Here is a 22222-nt window from a genome sequence, read left to right as displayed (position 1 = left end):
TTACTACTTGTAGTAGCACTAGACCCCATTTTTTTCACATTCTCCAATTCCTTTTTCAATTCAAGGATTGTTTTTCTAGTTGAATCCTTTTTTTTTTTTTTCATATTCTCCAATTGCTTCTTCAAATTTTGGATTGTGTTTGCACTAGACTACTCTTTTTTCTTCTCATTCTCCAATTCCTTCTGTAAATTATAAATTATCCTTGACTTAGACTCCTCTTTTTTCTTTTCATTCTCCAATTCAATCTTCAAATTATTATTTTTCTTGATAGTAGAGTCTAGGTCAGTTTTCAATTTATTGTTGACCTATGCACTACTCTCTATAGACTTGAACAACTATGCAATAGAGGCTTTTTCATGCTAAATTCTTTTTTGGCACTCATCCAATTCTTTAGTCAAATTTTGCACTTGTTCATTCATTTTTTCTTGCTAGACAATTGCCTTTGTAGGAGAAGAATTCTTTATCTTGTTTTGCAATTCTTTGAACCTATTGTCTACTACTTTCTCATTGGCCTTCACATTATCAAGGTCTACCTATAAATTTTCTATTTTCTTTGTAAGTCCTTTTCTTTTCCTCTTCGCTTTTAGAACTGTAGAGTAGACCATTTTGTTGCTCTCTTTTAATATATTGATTTTGTCAATATTTTTCACTTTTGACAAATTCATTTGAAGATTGGTAACTTGTACATTATTACAATTTATTACATTTTCTAGTGGATTATTATCTCTACCTAGGGGCATAACAGCCATGAAGTTCATCATTTCATTGTTTGGATCATATGTTGAAAATATTCTATTAGTAGATCCCTAACATTCAGCAAGTGCATCACTTTTCAAAGTCTTCATAATTTGCCTATTTCTTTCGCTTGTCTATTCAAACTTTGATGCAAACTCATTCAAACTAAAATTTGAGTTTGTTGATACAATTGAGTGTTTGAATAGTGAATTATCAGTTGTATCATTGTATGCTCCTCCAACTCCAGTTAAACTTACTCCAGCTACAATTGTATTTTGAGTATTGCAAACATACTAAAGATGGCCCATTCCAAATCTTGGCATTTTAGAACTATTTTTAGGGTTTTGTGTAGAAGCTACTAGTGCATACAATGGTGAAGTAACCATTGACATTGCTTGCAGTGTAATTTTTATAATTTTTTTCTTTTTGCACAAGTTTCATCTATGCTAGTGCTAGTACCAGTGCCATTGGGATCAACTATATCTAGATTTGAATATTTAATAAATAATGTGTTGGGATGATCTTCAGAAGTAGAAGTATTATGGTTTTTTCCTTTTCTAGATGAATCATCTTCAATCTCATTGGAGATTCCAATGATTGGTTTACTTCCTCTTTTGGGTGGGTCTAGTACTGGAATTGGATTCCAAATCCCTTCACCACTTGCACCAATGAGCCCTATACTTGTATAATGTATTTTTTGTATCATAGTTGCCCCTTTACTATATATTTATTTAGTAGAATCACTCATTTGAAGATTAAAAATATTTCTACCCCCGGTTGACCCAAAATCTTGAATACCTTGAATGTTGGCATTAGATTTGAGGTCCTTATGTCTTTGAATATCACTGTCACTACAACTGCCAAAATCATATAGTATTGTTGGATGCTCTTTATTCCAATAATTGCTGAAAAGTTCATCCTCCTCAATTTTCTCAAAACTTGCTGATATCATTGGTTCACCGAATTTTGCCTCATTTTCCAAAAATCAGTCATCTTGGTTTGACACCACAATTTAGTTACACATGCCTCTTTAATTTCTTTTGGCATAGACCTCTTAGAAGGTTGAGATACTTTCTTGTAGAAATTTAAATATGTCAGATGCTCTAATTTGTGTGACTTTGATATGTGAAATGTCATAATTTGGGATGACAATTATTATATTAAAATATTATTATTTGTTTCATGTTTCTCCATCTCTTTCTTAACCTCATCCCATGAATCCTTGTTTTATAAATTTTCTATCAATGACATCTCTGGATGTTGATATTTTCTCACAGAGTCCCATTGAAAATAAGTCTTATTTTTATTATGTATAGTGGATCATAATTCCAATGACTGACAAAATCAAAGCCAAAAAAAGTTACCAATTCATTTGCCACTTTGAAAGCCTTTCTCTCAAATGTGAGGCCTCTAATTGCAAAAGGCAAGGAAGGAAATATTGTTTTCTTTTGTTGTCCAGTGAAAAGTTCATCTATGCTCTCCATCTGCCATACATATTCCAGTGCAAAAACTCTTTCTGTAACATGCATTGGAAGTTTGTAGGGTCCAACTGTTGAACTGTAAAACCTTAAGACAGTGTACTCTTCCATGAAGAACTAGTTAGCCAATTGAATATGACTTCCCATTTGAATGCAATATTTACAAGACATAGGCAATCTATGCATCATAGTGCCTATAATTTTTTGGTAAATAGGTGTCAAAAAGAAGTCTACAAAATGGTTGTAGTTTTTATCCTCATCTTATGTGTCCACTCATATACTAGACTTGGAGTTTTTGACTTCTTCTAGGTTTTCTCATCAAACTTATAGACCTCAATATCAAACTTGTTGTTCTCTGTCTCAAATATTAGGTGATGCTTTACTAAAAGAAGGTAGCACAAGTAACTTGTGAACCTAAATATCTTCGTCTTGCCTGTAGTTGTACTTTGTTTAATCATTAGTAATTGTTGCATAGATTTAATAATGTGCTAAATAAAATTATATCTTATACCTACCTTCTCAATTGACTGATCTTGACAATGGATATTATGAATCATTTCAAGAACATTGGCCTCCACTTCTTTGTTATTATCCAATCCCAAATAAAATGATAACAAAGAAATAGTATTTAGAACCCATGGCACAAGAATATCATACTGATAAGGAGGATTATGGTCTATGTCCAATGTAACACTAGTAGAGGACTATGAGTTTACTAAACCCTTAATATATGAATCTTGAAAAACTCTTTCCAGTTTGTCATAAGCCTGTGCTAGTTTATCCAAGTCAATGTGCTTGTTAAAGCTTTTTAGTTTAAACCCTAGCCCTAGGTCTAAACAAGTGAAAGATTCACTCTTAGTTATGGATAAAATTTTCTCTTAAGTTTTTTGGTTTACAATTACCTTTCTAATTTCATCATAATTCTGAGCACATAGCATTACAATTTTAGGGCAAGGGAATACTTTGGGCATAGTGAAGTTTGCTAATCTAGTAACCAAAGCAACTAGTTTATTTTTATGTGCACAAATATTATTGTTATATTTGTAGTAAAGTCTCCCCTTTTGTGGATTTTTCCATTGATTAAACAATGAATATTTAATTTCCATGATTCCAAAATCTTCATGGATAACAAGATTAAAGATATCATGACATTCATCGGTGAAACTTGGGGTTTGTAGCACTTGCCTAACTTCTTTAATGTCTTTCTTTTTCTTTATGCTTGCACTCATATGGGAGGTTTTTGAATTTTTTTTTCCCATGCTTGGTACTAGTTATAAGACAAAATTCTTCTTCAAGCCTTATTTTAAAAAATTGTAAAGTGTAAACCTAAGACAATTTAAATCAAGATTTCTATTGTCACAAATTGCAATGAATTTTAAAATAAAATAAAATTAAATACCATGAATTGAGATTCTATAATTGGTGTTGTCCTCTAATACTCAAGTTTCACACTTTTAGAATTCAGTCTTTAGAACACAAAATAGAATTCTGTCAATCTTTGAAAAGTTAAAATTTGAAAATTCTATCATATTAGACTCTGGACTTGCAGAACTTTCAACTTTATACTCTAACAACATAGAAGATTAATAGTTAACAGTTAAAATGAAAGTATTAAGTAATTAATGATTTTAGGTCGGTAAAAGCACAGATCTGTGTCACCGTTTGTGATATCAAAACCTGTTTTGGTCAAATTTCATTTCTCTATCAAAACTCAATTTTATTCAAAAACTAAAAATACCATTTTATAGATCTTAGATTCAATATCATCATTATATAAATTTTTGAGTGTTTTTATTAGTTATAATATGTTAGAATTTAAAAATATTATAAGTTGATATTTCAACATTTTAGAAGATGCTCAATTAAAAAAAGGGAAAAAATAGTAAATCATACAAAAAAAAATAAAAAATAATATTTATCTTTAGAGGAGAGAGTCCTCTTCATGAATATGTAATTTTTTCTCAAGAAGGTGTAGATTTGATTAGGAAGTTTTGACGGGAAGAAAAAACTATTGGCTTCTGAGAAGGTCGAGCTTGAGTACTTATAACAAAGAAAATATAGATTAAAAATAATTATTTCTTTTTTTGTGCACTAGATATACATGTCATCTATAAGATATTTTCAAATCAAAACAAAAAAAGATGATTTGCATTTTATTTTTTGACAGGAACTACACCCTATATTTTTTATAGTTAAAAAAGGGACTTCAAAATAAAAGAAATGAATAAATTTTTACTCAAATTTTTTTAAAAAAATGATAGACATAAAGTTCATCCAATTCTACACATTTCATCAGTTTACATCATTTTCAAATTCTAAACACAAATATCATTTTTTTTGTCATTAATGTTGAATTGTCGCATTCTGATATCACGTTTCTTCATAAAAGGTGACACAGGTTTGTGTTTTTACCCAGGTAGTTTACTAATAGTATGTACAATGTACATGTAAACGACATAAAGAGTCAATAATGTAGTTTTGTACATAACTATAATAATAAAAGTAAAAATTTCTTACATTGATATACATTTGAATTTAATTTTTTTCAATGCTCAATTTAAATTAAAAATCAAACTTAATTATTGATATGATTTTTAGGTCAACTTGTGAAATGCTATCGCTATTGTCAAGAGTCATCTAGAATTGTGACACTTGTCAAGGACACGTGTTTCGGATGTTTCTTGACAATAGAAATGGCAGACCCAAAATTTACCCAAAATTCATCCCGAGTCATTGCCATTGTCATTGATTTGCCTTTTACTTAATAATTGTGGCATTGCCAAGTCAGGATTAAGTAATAATTTTTTTAAAAGACTAAACACAATTATTAATAATATTAATCGTGTCCTAACACTTAATTGAGCTTTGCAATGATGAGGCACATGTCATGATTCTGGATGAATCTAAACACATGGAAAAATATTCTCCAAATCATTTTGAAATTCATCTCAGATTGTTGATCTTTCTTTTAGTCAATGGTTAGGATTTTGGGTGGAATTTTTGAGTACATGTGTCTCAATTTTGAGTTAATTTAATTATTGATATAAAATATTATATATATATATATAGTATAATTTATAATAATTATTATAATAGTTATAATATAATGTAAATAAAAGATTTCTTTTTCTATTATAGAAATGATTTTCTTTTCTATCATAAACTTTTTATTGTACTTAGATGATATGAAAAATTCAATGAAGATATATTAAATTTTATAAAATAAAGTTGGTGCAAGATATGAAACAAGTACCACATAGTGGCTTAGTACTTGTCTTTAGTTTTTATATAAATCTAATTTAAATTTAATAAATTTATTATAATATATAAAATATTTTAATTAATAAAATGTTATATAACTATATTTTTCTGTAATGATGTCAATTTGAATTTAAATTTTATTTATAAATATAATGATTGGTATATGTTTTCTATTACATATATATCATATGGTTATAATTATATTATATTATATTATATTATAAATAACTATATTATAAGTTCTATTATATAATAAATAATTATAATATAAAAATAATAATTTTATAATAATAATAAATTTTAAATGATTATATAATATAACTAATATTATTTTAATTGAATGACAAAAAATATTATAATTTATGAAAAAAATACATTATTAAAATATAAAATATAAACCAATGGACTTACATTAAAAAAAAAATATTAATGTTAATGAATCACATTGAAAATGAAATATTTAGTTCTTATATTTGGCCAATATAAGAGCTAAATGAAATCTATCAAATCTGGCCAATATAAGAGCTAAATGAATTTGAATCCAATCATAACTTAGAAAAATATTTATAAAAGTCTTAAAGTTAAATTTTTCCATTTATGCTATGTAATATATTAGTTTGATAAAAGAAATTACAACGATTTATTCTTACTCATAAAAACATGAAACAAATTTAATTACTAGTTAAAGTCTAAAATCCAAAATGTATCACAAGAGTACTTAGCCCTAAGCCTACTGGCAAGTACTAATAATAAATTATAATGACAATACTTTAATTCAAATTAGGCAAGAGCCTGCAACACATTGGTAAATTGCGAGCCTCTCATCGTGGATGTCTTCAGTTCGAATCTACTCATGATTAACACATAATAATAATTAACCTTAATAATAATAATAAATAACCTAGGCTTTGATCGTTTACCTATAAAAAAAGAGAGAGTTTAATTCAAATAAAATAATTAAAATTTAGAAATATAATTACAAATGCTATATTTTTATTCATACTTATTATTTAGTTTCAAAATTAAAATGTAATATAGTTTAATTATCTATAGGTTATTAACATATATTGATAATTGTGATAATTATTTATAAACATAATTATTAATAACATTAACTGGATGTGACACTTAATTGAGCTTTGCAATGATTGGATACGTGTCACAATTTTGGATGAATCTAGGTACATGGAAAATATTCTCCAAATTGGCCTGAAATTCATCTTAGGCCATCAATCTTTCTTTTAGTCAATGGTCTAAATTTCGGTTAGAATCTTCAAGTACACATGTCCGATTTCGGGTAGAAATATAATTTAACTTCAATCATTTAAAATTTGGCCCAAAATAGAGGTGCAATCATTGAAAAGAATTTAAATAGTATATTAATTAATAAAAAAATATATTGAAATAAATATTGTTAAAGAAATAGTTATTAATTATTATTATTATATTTTTAAGTTTACCATGTCAAAATCATGATATTAATTTAATTATTTATATAAAATATTATATATAATATAATTTATAATAATTATTATAATAGTTATAATATAAGATAAATAAAGGATTTTCTTTTCTATTATAGAAATGATTTTCTTTTCTATCATAAACTTTTTATTGTAAAGATAATATAAAAAATTCAATGAAGATATATTAAATTTTATAAAATAAAATTGGTGCAAGATATGAAATAATAATGATAATAGTTTAATGCAAATAAAATAATTAAAATTAAAAAATATAATTATAAATTCTATATTTTTATTCATATTTATTATTTAGTTTCAAAATTAAAATGTAATATCATTTAATTATTTATACATTATTAATATATATTGAAAATTGTGATAATTGTTTATAAACTATTCTTCATCATTTAAAATATTTCATAATGAAAAAAAGTTAGGTGACAAGATAGGTATGAAATAGATACTTGACACATAAATTATCAAAATTTTATTTAACTTTGTTAAGGTTATCATCTTTAATTTTCCTTGCAATCTACTCTTATCGTTGCATTTGTTTTAACCAATTAGATTAAAGAAAAATAGTTTTAGAAATTAAAATTTTTTTAATTGGATGATTTTCAATTGAATAATTTTTTTACTATAAATTGTTAATCAAATATATTATATGAAACCATAAAGGGATTGTTTAAACAGTTTTCTTTTGTTTCTGACTTCTAACTTTATAGCTATTAATAGATAATTATTTTAAACAAAGTCATAGACTAACATTTGAATAGTGCATTGAGAATCGAGATGCCAAAAACAAAGTCGTAGACTAATAGGAAGTTGGAACAACGATTTGAGAAGTCAAAAACTATTGTTTTCATTTATAATATTTTAGAATGTACAAAGCATAGATATTCAAAATAGCTAATTAAATCAGCCTAGCTTTACTATTTCGTAATTTACATTAAAGGGCAAGGCCCAATCCAAAGAAAAAACAGATATCTTAAAAACATTTTTTTGCCCAAAGGGCAACAGTTAAGGAAATAGGATTCATGAAATACGTAACACACCACAAACAAAAATAAAACTAAGCTATGAAAAAACATAAAGAACCTTGGAATTTTAATTTAATCATCAAATTTAAAGATCAAGTTCAAAGATTGAATCATTCTCAGAAATATAAACCTCAACATAAAAGAATATATCATCAAAATATATTTCCATAAAGATGTCTATACATAATGAGTTCAGTACAATATTAATGAATAATATCATTCCATATGCCTAGGTCCCACGAATGAAATTTGCAAGTATCAAATTCAATTTCATGAAGTAACTTCAACAGTCTTCCTTCACACTAGATATTCAACTTGAGCAACTGAAAATAACACAAACATGCAACACAACACACAGAGGGCTCAGTACACACTGAGTTAAAAAGTGTAGTCCACCTGCATACATGTCAGAATTAACATATATATAAAACCTTAAAGCAGATATCTAACCACATATCATAGTGCAATTCTAATATTACTATGCAAGAAGTAACACCTTCTAAACAATGCAAAATTAAACTCTCACTAAGAATAACTAGTTAATGAACCATATATATACTAAGGTATCATCACTATGGTGCTAAGATACTACATCCATATATGGTAAGCCCTTAGACAACACATAATGGGGTTCTCTATAATACTCGTGAAATGACACCATAGAGACTTGCCTTGTTCTTCGTACTTAACCTTACTGGTTTAAGTCATAGGTAAGGCCAATTATCTTTTATTTATAATTAACCCTCCCAATTCATCTTAAATTATCACTGAATTTAATTAACTGAATAGAATAAATTGATATTTAGCCACCTCGATATACGTTCACTACAACTATCCTTAACATACACATCAAATAGATATTCTAAGAATGCACATGTAACTAATAACAAGTCAGTTTTCTCATGATATTACATTCTTCATCTTTTAAAACTTTCATCTTCTACTATCAATTTGAAAGTAAACTTAGGTTATTTTAATAACAGAAGTAAATACTACAATATTACAATCTCGTAAATATCACTAAATTGCTACATCAATTGAATGATATTTACCAGTCACAGTACTGTACTACTTATCTCTACTATTATAACAAACTAAGCTTAACCTCTAAATTGGCCAAGATATTAATACAATGTACATATGATACCCTTGTTTCATCACACCAACATATTTCATAATTTGTCTCATATCTTAAAACGACTTTCCATTTTATCAAAAAATAGAAATACATCTTATTTCAAAACAATCTGTAAATGCTTATTAAAACACTTCATAATAAAATCAAGTATTACTAAATCCAAGTGTAGTCAATGCTAAACAAAAGATAACCTACAAGGTTACTGAATATCTAAGTGTCTACTGATGTTTTACCACTATTTAACGGTGAGATACCACCCTGTTATAACCACAATTAGCATTTAAAATACACTATCTGAATTAAATTTGAAATACGACTCACAAATATGTAATATAACTTTCATTACATCAATGACCAAAAATGAATAAGATGCAAAATCTCAAAAATAGTAAGATGCTCACAAGCTATTCGCATAATGACCTTGGTGATACAACAACATCTTCCTATATCTATGCTCTCAAAATAATGTCTTGTTTATTTGCAACCAATTCCACAACAATAGTTATTCATAACTCTAATCTCCATCATAAATTATGAAGAAAATTTATACTATCATAGAGTTTCTGTTCAGAACAAGTTTCCTTTTAAAAAATTTGACAATTTGTCATTTCCAAAACCATTATCAATTGTTAACTAAGTTACTATTTTCAATATATAATTTAATCATATTATCGGATTCGACACACTTCTAAAGAAAAATAATGACAAAACCCTCGAATTACTCATCAATATCATAATACAAGATAACTATCATAAGAAATTTGAACTAGCAATGTTCAGACTGTATAACGACCATGTATCATGAAAATATTTCATACATTTCATTACCCATAAAACACCATGCAATTAACATGACAATTTAACATTGTTATTGTTTCACGCAAACCATTTGACAAAATGCCTCTGCCTTCGACAGCAGACAAGAGCCCATTGTTTTAAAAACATTCTCAAGTCTGAGGTCGAGCCTCTCAAAATTTGTTATATATTACCAAGTAAGATGGAGGTATGGTTCTCACAAATCTCATAAAAAAGGGAGCACAAAAACTTGCTCGAAATTAACACAACAGCTAGCATGCTCACTGCCGCAACCATATGTTTCTCACAAAACTCAACTTGGTGGGAAACATATGTTTGGGGAAAAGCTAAATAAACATAAATAAGGAAACTTCCAGTCATATCTCTCCACAAATTCCACATTCAAAGGTGAATACATGAAGAACTTTGCATCGCACACAGTGCATATACTCATCTCTGAATGTAAAATTTCACAATATGCAAATCTGATAACTTTTACATTATGCAAAATGAAAGTAACATGGCATTCACAAATAGAGTGAAAGAGTAGGGTAAGAAATTGCCCCCTACCTAAAAAACTAAATATGGAAGATTGGTCCTCAACCCAACCTGATGCCAAAATCCCAAAAATTGAATCCAACACCGGGGGACAAACTCTACAATGTCAACTCACACAATTCATAGAAGACTTCACAATGGAATGAAACCATCAATTAACCATTCAATTTGAGTCATGAAACGAAACCATCTTAAGGGTTAACATGATCTAAATATTTAATCCCTATTTAATTACTTATATTAAAGTACAAAGAAGGATTCTGAATAAATACAACATATAACTATTTAAATATATCTACAACATCAAGTCTACATACAACATGAAACAAAATGTAGTTGAAAAAGAGTCAAAAACATAATAACATAATCGATAATCTATCAACTTGAAATCATAGATATGCCAAATTCAATTCATAAAATCCTAAATCACATTTATTGCTAAAACATAGTTTTTTTTCACAGAAAATACATTTAGCATCAGTCTCATGATTCAACAATAGTATTATAACCAAGTTCTACAGAAAATCAATCATAACTTCAGAACAAAATCTTAAAACAACAAAAGTCCTAATTTGTAGAAAAACTCAAAGTAGTGGTCAGGCATGACACCCTCCCCCTCTAGGTTTCAACTTTCTCCTGGAAGTCAGTAAACAAGAATGAATGAGCTGCTCTCATCATTTCAGTGTCCTCCCAGGTAGCAGATGTTTCATCATCGGGGTCCCATAGGACCTTTACCAGCCTTATTTCTATCCCTCTTAAACTCATAGTTCTGATTTGAATGATCTGCATTGGTTCCAACATGATTTGTCCATCTATAATCTGCAAATTTTTCCAATCAAGAACGTGAGCAATATTAGGTATATACTTAGGCAAAACTGAAACATGAAATACATTATGAATGCGTGAAAGACTCGATGGCAAGGCAAGTTTATAGGCAACTGGTCCAACCCATTCCAAAATTTCAAACGGACCCACAAATCGAGGTGCTAACTTGGAATCCTTTCCATATCAAATTGGACTTTTATGCGGTCTTACCTGGAGAAACACTTTATCACCCACCAAAAATTGACAGTCAATTCTATGCTTATCAGCATATTTCTTCTGTCTATCTTGAGACGTAATAAGGTGCTCTCTAATCCTTTTAACTTGCTGCTCCAAATCTAGCAACATATCAGGTCCTAAAAGAGTTCTGTCCTCCAAATTATCCCAATTGAGAGGCATCCTACAAGGTCTACCATATAACGCTTGAAATGGTGCCATACCTATGGAACTGTGATATCCATTATTATAAGAGAACTCTACCAAATGTAGATACTCCTCTCATTTATTCTGTCTATCCATTACGTACATCCTAAGCATGTCTTCCAGAATCTAATTGACACGTTTAGTTTGTCCATATGTCTCTGGGTGATAAGTTGAACTAAGATTTAGCTGAGTACCTAACTCTCACTGCATGGATCTCCAAAGAGATGAAGTAAACACTGGATCCCTATCAAAAATAATCTTTTTAGGAATTTTGTGTAGCTTAACTATCTGTTCCATATATACTTTGGCAACCATTGCTGCATTATAGGATGATCTAACTGGGATAAAGTGGGAAACCTTAGACAAACAGTCCACTATCACCATAATGGCGTCATGCCTACGAGCTGTAATAGGAAATCCAGTAATAAATCTATAGAAATGGTGTCCCATTTCCATTCTGGAACATTATGTGGTTGCAATAGTCCCGTAGGGTGGTGATGTTCAGCCTTAACCCGCTGACACTCTAAGCATCGAGCCACAAAATCTGCTATTCTCTTTTCATTCTAGGAAAATAATAATGCTACTTAAGGTCAGCAAGCATTTTCTTGACACCCGGATGAGCTGAATATGGTGCTTTGTGAGCCTCCAACATAACTAGATTTCTCAAATCACCCGAAATAGGAACGTACACACTCCCTCTAAAAAGCAGTAAACCTTCAAAATTTACTGAATACCCCTCAAAATGCCCTTCTAAGATGTTGCCACTATCAATAACAATCTTAACATCCTAAAACCAATGATCTGCAAAAAGATTCTCAAGAATCTTATCCCTAAGATCCACTGTTAAGATCAAAGAAGATAATTCATGTCGCCTTCTGCTAAGTGCATCAGCAACAATGTTCTCCTTCTCTTGCACATAACTTATCCCAAAGTCATATTCACACAAGAACTCCATCCATCTTTGCTGCCTAGCATTGAGGTCTGGTTGTGTGAAAGGACATTGAAGGCTTCGGTGATTAGTATGTAACTCAAATCGTTGACCCAAAAGAAAATGCTGCCACTTGGTCAAAGCATGCACGATCACTGCAAGTTCGAGATCATGAGTAGGGTAATTCACCTCATGACTCTTAAGCTTTCTGGACTCATAAGCTATAACATGTCCTTCCTGCATCAACATTGCCCCTATGCCATCTAAAGATGCATCAGTGTAAACCATGAACTCCTTAGCTAAATCAGGGACTTCTAGAATGGGTGCGCTAGTCAAACATTTCTTAAGTTTTTGAAATGCTACCTCGCACTCCACTGTCCAGAAAAATTTCTTCCCTTTTCTCTGAAGAGACGTGATAGGATGCACTATTATGGAAAAGTTTGACACAAATTTGCGGTAATAGCTTGCTAAGCCCATGAAACTTTGGACCTCGGACACATTCGTAGGTGCTGGCCAATCTACAATAGCTCAAATTTTGGATGGATATATAGAAATTCCATCCCCAAAAATGATATGACCTAAGTAAAAAATCTTAGACTTGAAGAATTCACACTTCAAAGGATTGGCAAACAGTTTGTTCCTACGAAGGCACTCCAAAACTTTCTCTAAATGATGATCGTGCTACTCCGCAGAGCAAGAATATACCAAAATATCATCCAGAAAAACCACTACAATCTTATCAAGGAAATTTCTAAGCACACTATTCATAAGGCTCATAAAAATAGAAGGTGCATTAGTTAACCCACATGGTACTACCATGAATTCATAGTGCCCATACCTAGTGCAAAAGGCTATCTTATGAATATTAGCTTCCCAGATTCTAAGTTGATGATATCCGAATTTCAGATCAATCTTTGAAAAGACTCGAGCACCCTTGACTTGATCAAAAAAGTCATCAATTCTAGGGAAAGGATACCTATTCTTAATAGTGACCTTGTTTAACTATCTATAGTCTATACAAAGTCTCAAGGAGCCATCTTTCTTCTTGACAAAAATTACAGAAGCACCCCATGGTGATACACTAGGACAAATCAAACCTTTCTCCAAAAGCTCCTCCAACTGATGTTTTAAGTTCAACCAGCTCTTGAGCTATCATCCTGTAAGGAGTCTTGGAAATTGGTGCTGTTCTTGGCACTAAATCAATCCAAAAATTAATTTCTCTTCTCGGTGGTATTCTCAAAATCTCTTCAACAAATACATCCGAAAAACTCTGCAAGACTAGATGATTGAGAGAAGAACCCTTATCCATGGAATCATTTAAGTCATTTACCATTATGGAAAACAAACTACAACCTTTTCAAGCACACTTTTCTAGTTGCTTGGCAGAAATTGTCCGCAAAGAGATGGGTCTCTTGATTCTAGCAATAACTCTAACTGATCCAACATCATCCAAACAAGTGATTATCTTATCCTTGCAATCCAAATCAGCTTGATGTTGTTCTAACCAATCCATTCCCAAAACTATGTCATAGGATCCTAAAGGTATAACCCTAAGGTTCGCTGAAGTAGTAAAAGATTTCATTTGAATCTTACAATCAAGAGCAACTATATCAGTGTTCACCCTAGAACCTGACGCTAACTCCACTTGCCATCTATTCCTTGCCTTAACCATAGGAATTCCACTATATGCAACTAAAGCAGAAGAAATAAAGGAATATGTAGCTCCAGAGTCAAATAAAATAGATACTTCCATACCTTGAGTATTACCCTCAGCTTCAATGCCCGTGTTCTGATGTTCTGCTTGCTTCTGATCTAGGGTAGCAAAAACACGGTGGTTCCTGGCAGAATCACCAACTATCACTTTAGACCTAGCTGGCTTAGGTCCAACCTTCGGCTTGTCCCAATTAGGGCACTGAGACTGGTAATGACCTATCTGGCCACAATGATAACACTCAACAGATTTTTGAAATCCCATATTCTGACTAGAAAGGTTAGGATATGGGTTATTACTTTGCACACTCTAATGTGGTTGAGATGGTTTAGGCTGCTTTGAACCCTTGGAGTTCTTACCGAACTTTCTCTTCTTGAATTTTCCACCTAAAAATCTTGATTTTGAACTGCCTTGTGGAGGCTTTTGATTCCTACTGACATCTGGAGTAGGTCAATTCATGCTAGTTTTGTATGAAGCCCCATGATATCCAGACTTCATCTCAATCAACTTTTCTCATTTCGAAGCTTCTTGCATAGACACAGGTCTGAAAGTTCTCACTTCCTTCTCGATCTTGGACATAAGCCCCCTGATGAAATGCTGAATCATGGCTTTATCATTTTCTGCCCAGCCAAAAAACTTCTTAAGCTCATAGAACCTACGTTCATAAGCTTCCACTGTAGAGCCAGACTGCATAATCTGAAAGAACTCATCTGTACGGGCCTGTCGCCAATATTCAGACATAAACCTCTCCTTGAATCACTCTATAAAGAGTTCTCAAGTAAATAGAGAGATATCAATGCCCAGCTTCTCCAAATTCTGCTCCCACCACAAGGAACCAAATCCTCTCAAATGCATAATTGTCCATCTTACCTTCATGTTACTCAAGTAACGATGTAAGACAAAGCATCGCTTAATGTTCAGTAGCCAAGCTTCTACCACTATACCCTATTCTATATCATAGAATAATGACCCTTTCATCTTGGAAAGATCCTTGAGCTGAGCTCTTGCCACTGGATCTTCCTCGACAGGAAGGTTAATACCCTGCACAAGAGGTACCTGCACATTTGCACCCCCACCAGGAATCTGGTTATTAGTCTCAATATTATCGAGACGTTCCAGTATCTGTTGAAGTAACATAGCTTGATCTACCTGGTTATCTTGATTGTTTCCAACCCCAATATTTTGATCAAACTGATCATCCCCAACATTTCCTTGGTTCCTAGGACCTCTACCATGGCCCCTGCCTCTACCTCTGCCTCTGCTAGCAAGGTTATCTTCAGGAATACCATGACCTCAAGTTCCTCTAGTGATGGGAGGCATGATAACAACCTAAAACAATTATTTGTTAATAATGCATCGAAGATGAGAAAAACCTAAAAGCCCAAGAGTCCTGGTTAATCTAACTGTCGCTCTAATACCAAATATATCACACCGCAAACAAAAATAAAACTAAGCTATGAACAAACATAAAGAACCTTGGAATTTTTATTTAATCATCAAATATAAAGATCAAGTACAAAGATTGAATCATTCTCAAAAATATAAATCTCAACATAAAAGAATATATCATCAAAATATATTTCCATAAAGATGTCTATACATAATGAGTTTATCATTCAAGATGCCTAGGTCCCACAAATGAAATTTGCAAGTATCAAATTCAATTTCATGAAGTAACTTCAACAGTCTTCCTTTACACTAGATATTCAACTTGAACACCTAAAAATAACACAAACGTGCAACACAACACACAGAGGGCTCAGTACACACAGAGTTAAAAAGCGTAGTCCACCTGCATACATGTCAGAATTAACATATATATAAAAAACCTTAAAGTAGATATCTAACCACATATCATAGTGCAATTCTAATATTACTATGCAAGAAGTAACACCTTCTAAACAATGCAAAATTAAACTTGCACTAAGAATAACTAGTTAATGAACCATATATATAATGAGATGTCATCACTATGGTGCTAAGATACTGCATCCATATATGGTAAGCCTTTAGACAACACATAATGGGGTTCTCTATAATACTCGTGAAATGATGCCATAGAGACCTGCCTTGTTCTCCGTACTTAACCTTATTGGTTTATGTCATAGGTAAGACCAATTATCTTTTATTTCTAATTAACCCTCCCAATTCATCTTAAATTATCACTGAATTTAATTAACTGAATAGAATAAATTGATATTAAGCCACCTTGATATACGTTCACTACAACTATCCTTAACATACACATCAAACAGATATTCTAAGAATGCACATGGAACTAATAACAAGTCAGTTTTCTCATGATATTACATTCTTCATCTTTTAAAACTTTCATCTTCTACTGTCAATTTCAAAGTAAACGAAGGTTATTTTAATAACAGAAGTGAATACTACAATATTAGAATTTTGTAAATATCACTAAACTGCTACATCAGTTGAATGATATTTACCAATCGCAGTACTGTACTACTTATCTCTACTATTATAACAAACTATGCTTAACCTCCAAATTGGCCAAGATATTAATGCAATGTACATATGATACCCTTGTTTCATCACATGAACATATTTCACAATCTATCTCATATCTTAAAATGACTTTCCATTTTATCAAAGAACAAAAATACATCTTATTTCAAAACAATTTGTAAATGCTTATTAAAACACTTCATAATAAAATCAAGTATTGCTAAATCCAAGTGCAGTAAATGCTGAACAAAAGATAACCTACAAGGTTCTCAAATATCTAAGTGTCTACTGATGTTTTACCACTGTTTAACGATGAGATACCACATTGTTATAACCACAATCAGCATTTAAAATACACTATCTGAATTAAATTTGAAATAAGACTCACAAATATGTAATATAACTTTCATTACATCAATGACCAAAAATGAATAAGATGCAAAATCCCAAAAATAGTAAGATGCTCACAAGCTATTCACATAATGACCTTGGTGATACAACAAAATCTTCCTATATCTATGCTCTCAAAATAATGTCTTGTTTATTTGCAACCAATTCCACAACAATAGTTATTCATAACTCTAATCTCCATCATAAATTATGAAGAAAATTTATACTATCACAGAGTTTCTGTTCGGAACAAGTTTCCTTTTAAAACATTTGACAAATTGTCATTTCCAAAACCATTATCAATTGTTAACTAAGTTACTATTTTCAATATATAATTTAATCATATTATCGGATTCGACACACTTCTAAAGAAAAATAATGACAAAACTCTCGAATTACTCATCAATATCATAATACAAGATAACTGTCATAAGAAATTTGGACTAGCAATGTTCAGACTATATAACGACCATGTATCATGAAGATATTTCATACATTTCGTTACCCATAAAATGCCATGCAATTAACATGACAATTTAACATTGTTATGGTTTCACGCAAACCATTTGACAAAATGCCTCTGCCTTCGACAGTAGACAAGAGCCCTTTTTTTTAAAACATTCTCAAGTCTGAGGCCGAGCCTCTCAAAATTTGTTATGTATTACCAAGTAAGCTGGAGGTATGGTTCTCACAAAGCTCATACAAAGGGGAGCAGAAAAACTTGCTCGAAATTAACACAATAGCCAGCATGCTCACTACCGCAACCATATGTTTCTCACAAAACTCAACTTGGTGGGAAACATATGTTTGGGGCGAAGCTAAATAAACATAAATAAGGAAACTTCCAGTCATATCTCTCCAAAACTTCCACATTCAAAGGTGAATGCATGTAGAACTTTGCATCGCACGCAGTGCATATACTCATCTCTAAATATAAAATTTCACAATATGCAAATCTGATAACTTTTACATTATGCAAAATGAAAGTAACATGGCATTTGCAAATAGAGTGAAAGAGTAGGGTAAGAAATTGCCCCCTACCTGAACAACTGAAGATGGAAGATTGTTCCTTAATCCAACCTGATGCCAAAACCCCAAAAATTGAATCCAACACTGGTGAGAAAACTCTACAATGTCGACTCACACAATTTGCAGAAGGCTTCACAATGGAGTGAAGCAGAAACCCCATAAACAACAACAACCAACTACTAAGAAATAACTCCATCAAATTATAGCCAATAAGCAAGTTAACCTTCCAACCAACTCCCATTAAAATGCCGATATTGCAGCACAAAACCACAGATGTATAATCAATAGAGCAATGTGGCTCAAAAACTGACCCATAATTAGCAAAAACCCGACTCACATCAAGGTATGGCTGACTGCAACTTCAGTGCCATAAGTTTGGTAGTTCCAAGTCCACCGCCATGAATATGGCTCAAACAAAATAACAATGTTACCCTCCTTCATATCAATCGATACCCATTTAGGGTTACATCAATGCTAATTGCTTAAGAGGTCATTTAACACTTTTTTTTAAAAACAAATACAAATGTATATGCCAACCTCCACTAAGGAGTTAGACCTTTAATCATAAGAAAACACTTATATAACTATATATAAATGCAAACCATGGTTCCCTCAATTAACCATTCAATATGAGTCATGAAATGAAACCATTTTAAGGGTTAACATGATCTAAATATTTAATCCCTATTTAGTTACTTATATGAAAGTACAAAGAAGGATTTTGAATAAATACAACATATAACCATTTAAATATATCTGCAACATTAAGTCTACATATAGCATGAAACAGAATACAGTAAAGAAAGAGTCAAAAACATAATAACATAATCGATAATCTATCAACTTGAAATCATAGATATGCCAAATTCAATTCATAAAATCCTAAATCACATTTTTTCTAAAACATAGTTTTTTTTCACCGAAAATATGTTCAACATCAGTCTCATGATTCAACAAGAGTATTATAACCAAGTTCTATAGAAAATCAATCATAACTTCAGAACAAAATCTTAAAACAACAAAGTCCTAATTTGCAGAAAAACCCGAAGTAGTGGTCAGGCATGACAAAATAAGAAACTGCGAACCAAGGAATAGGGAGGCTGGAAGCATCAGGGGGCTGAGGGGTCAAGTGCTTGAAGCCTTCAATCAAAAAGGTCTTCAAGTCTCTCCATGAGGAATCTATTGGAGAAGATGATGTTGCTGAACTCATCTAGCCATATGAAGTCAATCTCACTGATGTCATCCAACAACAACCACTTTCATAGAAAATCTCTTCCAAGCTACACCCACTTTCAATGGCGAGTCAATTGTCATTTGTTAATGCTGAGCAGGAAAGGATGCTTCTGTATAATGCTCCCTATGCCTTGCTCCCAACACTTGTCTGCTACGTCCACAAAAGGAGTGCCAATGCTTGGCCTCAGTACTTGCTTGACCAATACAATTTTTTTGACATCATCTTCTAAAAATGTTTCCTTAAAAATATTACACAGAAGCATTAGAATGTCTATTTGACTACCTCCAAAGTCAAGAAGAGACACAAGGAAGTGGGGGGTAATATCCATGGACACATGATACCTCTTATCATTTCTTAAGAATTCATGGCTAAGGACCATGAATATAGCATGGTGGATAAAAGAACTTTGGGCATCTGGTTTTCAAACTATGGAAGGACATTATTAGGAATCCTTTCCAAAAAGGGCTTTTGCAAAGCCATTGTAGTGTATTTTAGGTGAATTGGCATATCCATGACTATGATTCGAGAAACTCTACAAACTGAATTCAGATTAAAGAATTTAAAAAATGATAATGGAAGAGGAATTAAAGAGGCTATTTAATGGAAGTTGCATTGAATTCTTTGGTGTTCGTAATCATTCATATCTTATTTTCGCATATTCCTATTAATTTTCAAATGCGTGAAACATCAAAATGTACTGGTATTAATGTTAGATAGTCAAGAGTGCCTCACATTGAGTAAATTTTAGTTAATGGTTTTCATGCAAACTTTCCACATGTCTTCATTCTGGATAATTTCATATAACTCCAAGTCTTTTCAAGCGAGGCCTCGAAATGCATCTTCTGTCATTGATCTCTAATTAATCAATGATCAATAAAATTATTGTATTTACTATTAACAATACGAAAGTGATGGTAGCCAACTTGGTAATAGTGACACTAATGCAATGATGTTATGTCATTATTAATAATAGACCTAAGATAGTACACAAGTTGAAACTTCAAGTGACTACTCAGTAGTCAGTACAGTCACTAGCCAATACATGTGCAAATTTGCTTTCAAATTATACAATTTTTCAGTTTACTACTAAAGATTAGTCAAGACCATTATTATTCATTTTCCTACAAAACAAGTAATTCGCCTCTGACATTATTAATTCATTTTTGGCAAGGAAAAAATAGGCATTATTTATTTATTTGTTAGCAAGAAAAAATATTAGTTCACCATATTTAAAATGATTTTCGCTAGGGCAAGAAAAAAATTGCCAACATATAATATTTTATTTCCATATATGGAACAAAAAAATTGCCCTTAATATCAAAATTTTCTTGTCCATAAAATGTTGGATTCGCCAGCATTTTAGGCATTTTTTTCGGGAGGGGTTTTTTAAAGTTATAACTGATTTCTGACATATTTTTTTTCACATGCATGTAACCTTACTATACTTGGGTTTCTATTTTTAGAATATTTCTTTTCACATGCATGCAACCATATTATACTTAGTTTCTATTTTTAATATATTTATTTTCACATGCATGTATATGTTTAATTAAAATGTGCTTTCCTCTTCATTACTCTTAAGCTTTCCAAATTAATATTGTAATTAAATTATTTTAAATGTAAGAAGAATATTCAACTATATTTAGAAAATTCATGATAATCACATAGTTCTAATGACAAATTTAAAGTTGAACCCCTACTTGTTCGATTTATTGTTTTCTTCCAAGTTTCTATAATCAATTTTTTGTTATATTAGAAAAAGAATTTATAAGAATATAGTCACAATAATTTTCTACAGTTTTTCTATAATTTTTCTTAGTTAGGTTTTCTTGATTAATAAGTTTTCCTTTTTAAATATTTACAACATAATTCTTTATTCAACAATCAATATAATAAATTAATAAGCAATATGAAAACACTCAGGAAGAAACGAAGTAGACAGATCTTTCAATAAAATTCTACAATGAATTTTCAAACCCTACCTCAAAATCACAGCTAAAATCTGAGACAATTTGTTACTGCATGCAACTCCAAACCCTCTGAAACTTTCAATAATTCTTTTGATCCACTTCTTAATTTTACTCTCCAAAATCTATGTAATTGAAAAATGAGCTCTAGATCTTTGATAAAGAGTTCTTCCCTAAATTGGGGCTTTGGTTGTGCAATCACGAGAGGGAATTCACTGAAAAATTACTATTTATTAGTTTATTATCTTTTACCTTTTCATGCACAACTCTTTTAGATATTTAATTATAAAATATCTTAATTTAAATACTTAGCTTTCTCTCTTTAATTAATTTTCAAAGTGTTTTTAATAATATATTTATTAATTTAATTAATAACATTATTTAGAGCTTATTATTAAAATAAAAATATTAAATAATAATTATTAAATTAAATAAATATAACTACACCACAATTATAACTATAACTTTATCTTTAAATTTCATTCTTTTATATTTTATTTTCCTCCAGTTTATTAATTCGTGCAAGCACTAATTAAAATATAGTTTATTATTTAAATTAATAATAATCAAAGCTCATTGTTTAAATGCAACTCTAATTTAATTATTATTAAATAAATAATTATAATAAAGAAATATTAAATCTTTAATATTTTAATATTTTAATTCTTTTTTGTCCAACTTCATAAATTAGACTTTTATATTAAATCTTTTAAACTGAAGTACATATTTAATTAATTAATAATTAATTAAATATCATCATATTCTAATTTCTCTTTAA

Source organism: Cupressus sempervirens, chromosome 11 (genome assembly GCF_028749045.1).
Source record: "Cupressus sempervirens isolate cs-2001-9-10 chromosome 11, ASM2874904v1, whole genome shotgun sequence".
Lineage (NCBI taxonomy): Eukaryota > Viridiplantae > Streptophyta > Pinopsida > Cupressales > Cupressaceae > Cupressus > Cupressus sempervirens.
This window is presented reverse-complemented; position numbering follows the sequence as displayed.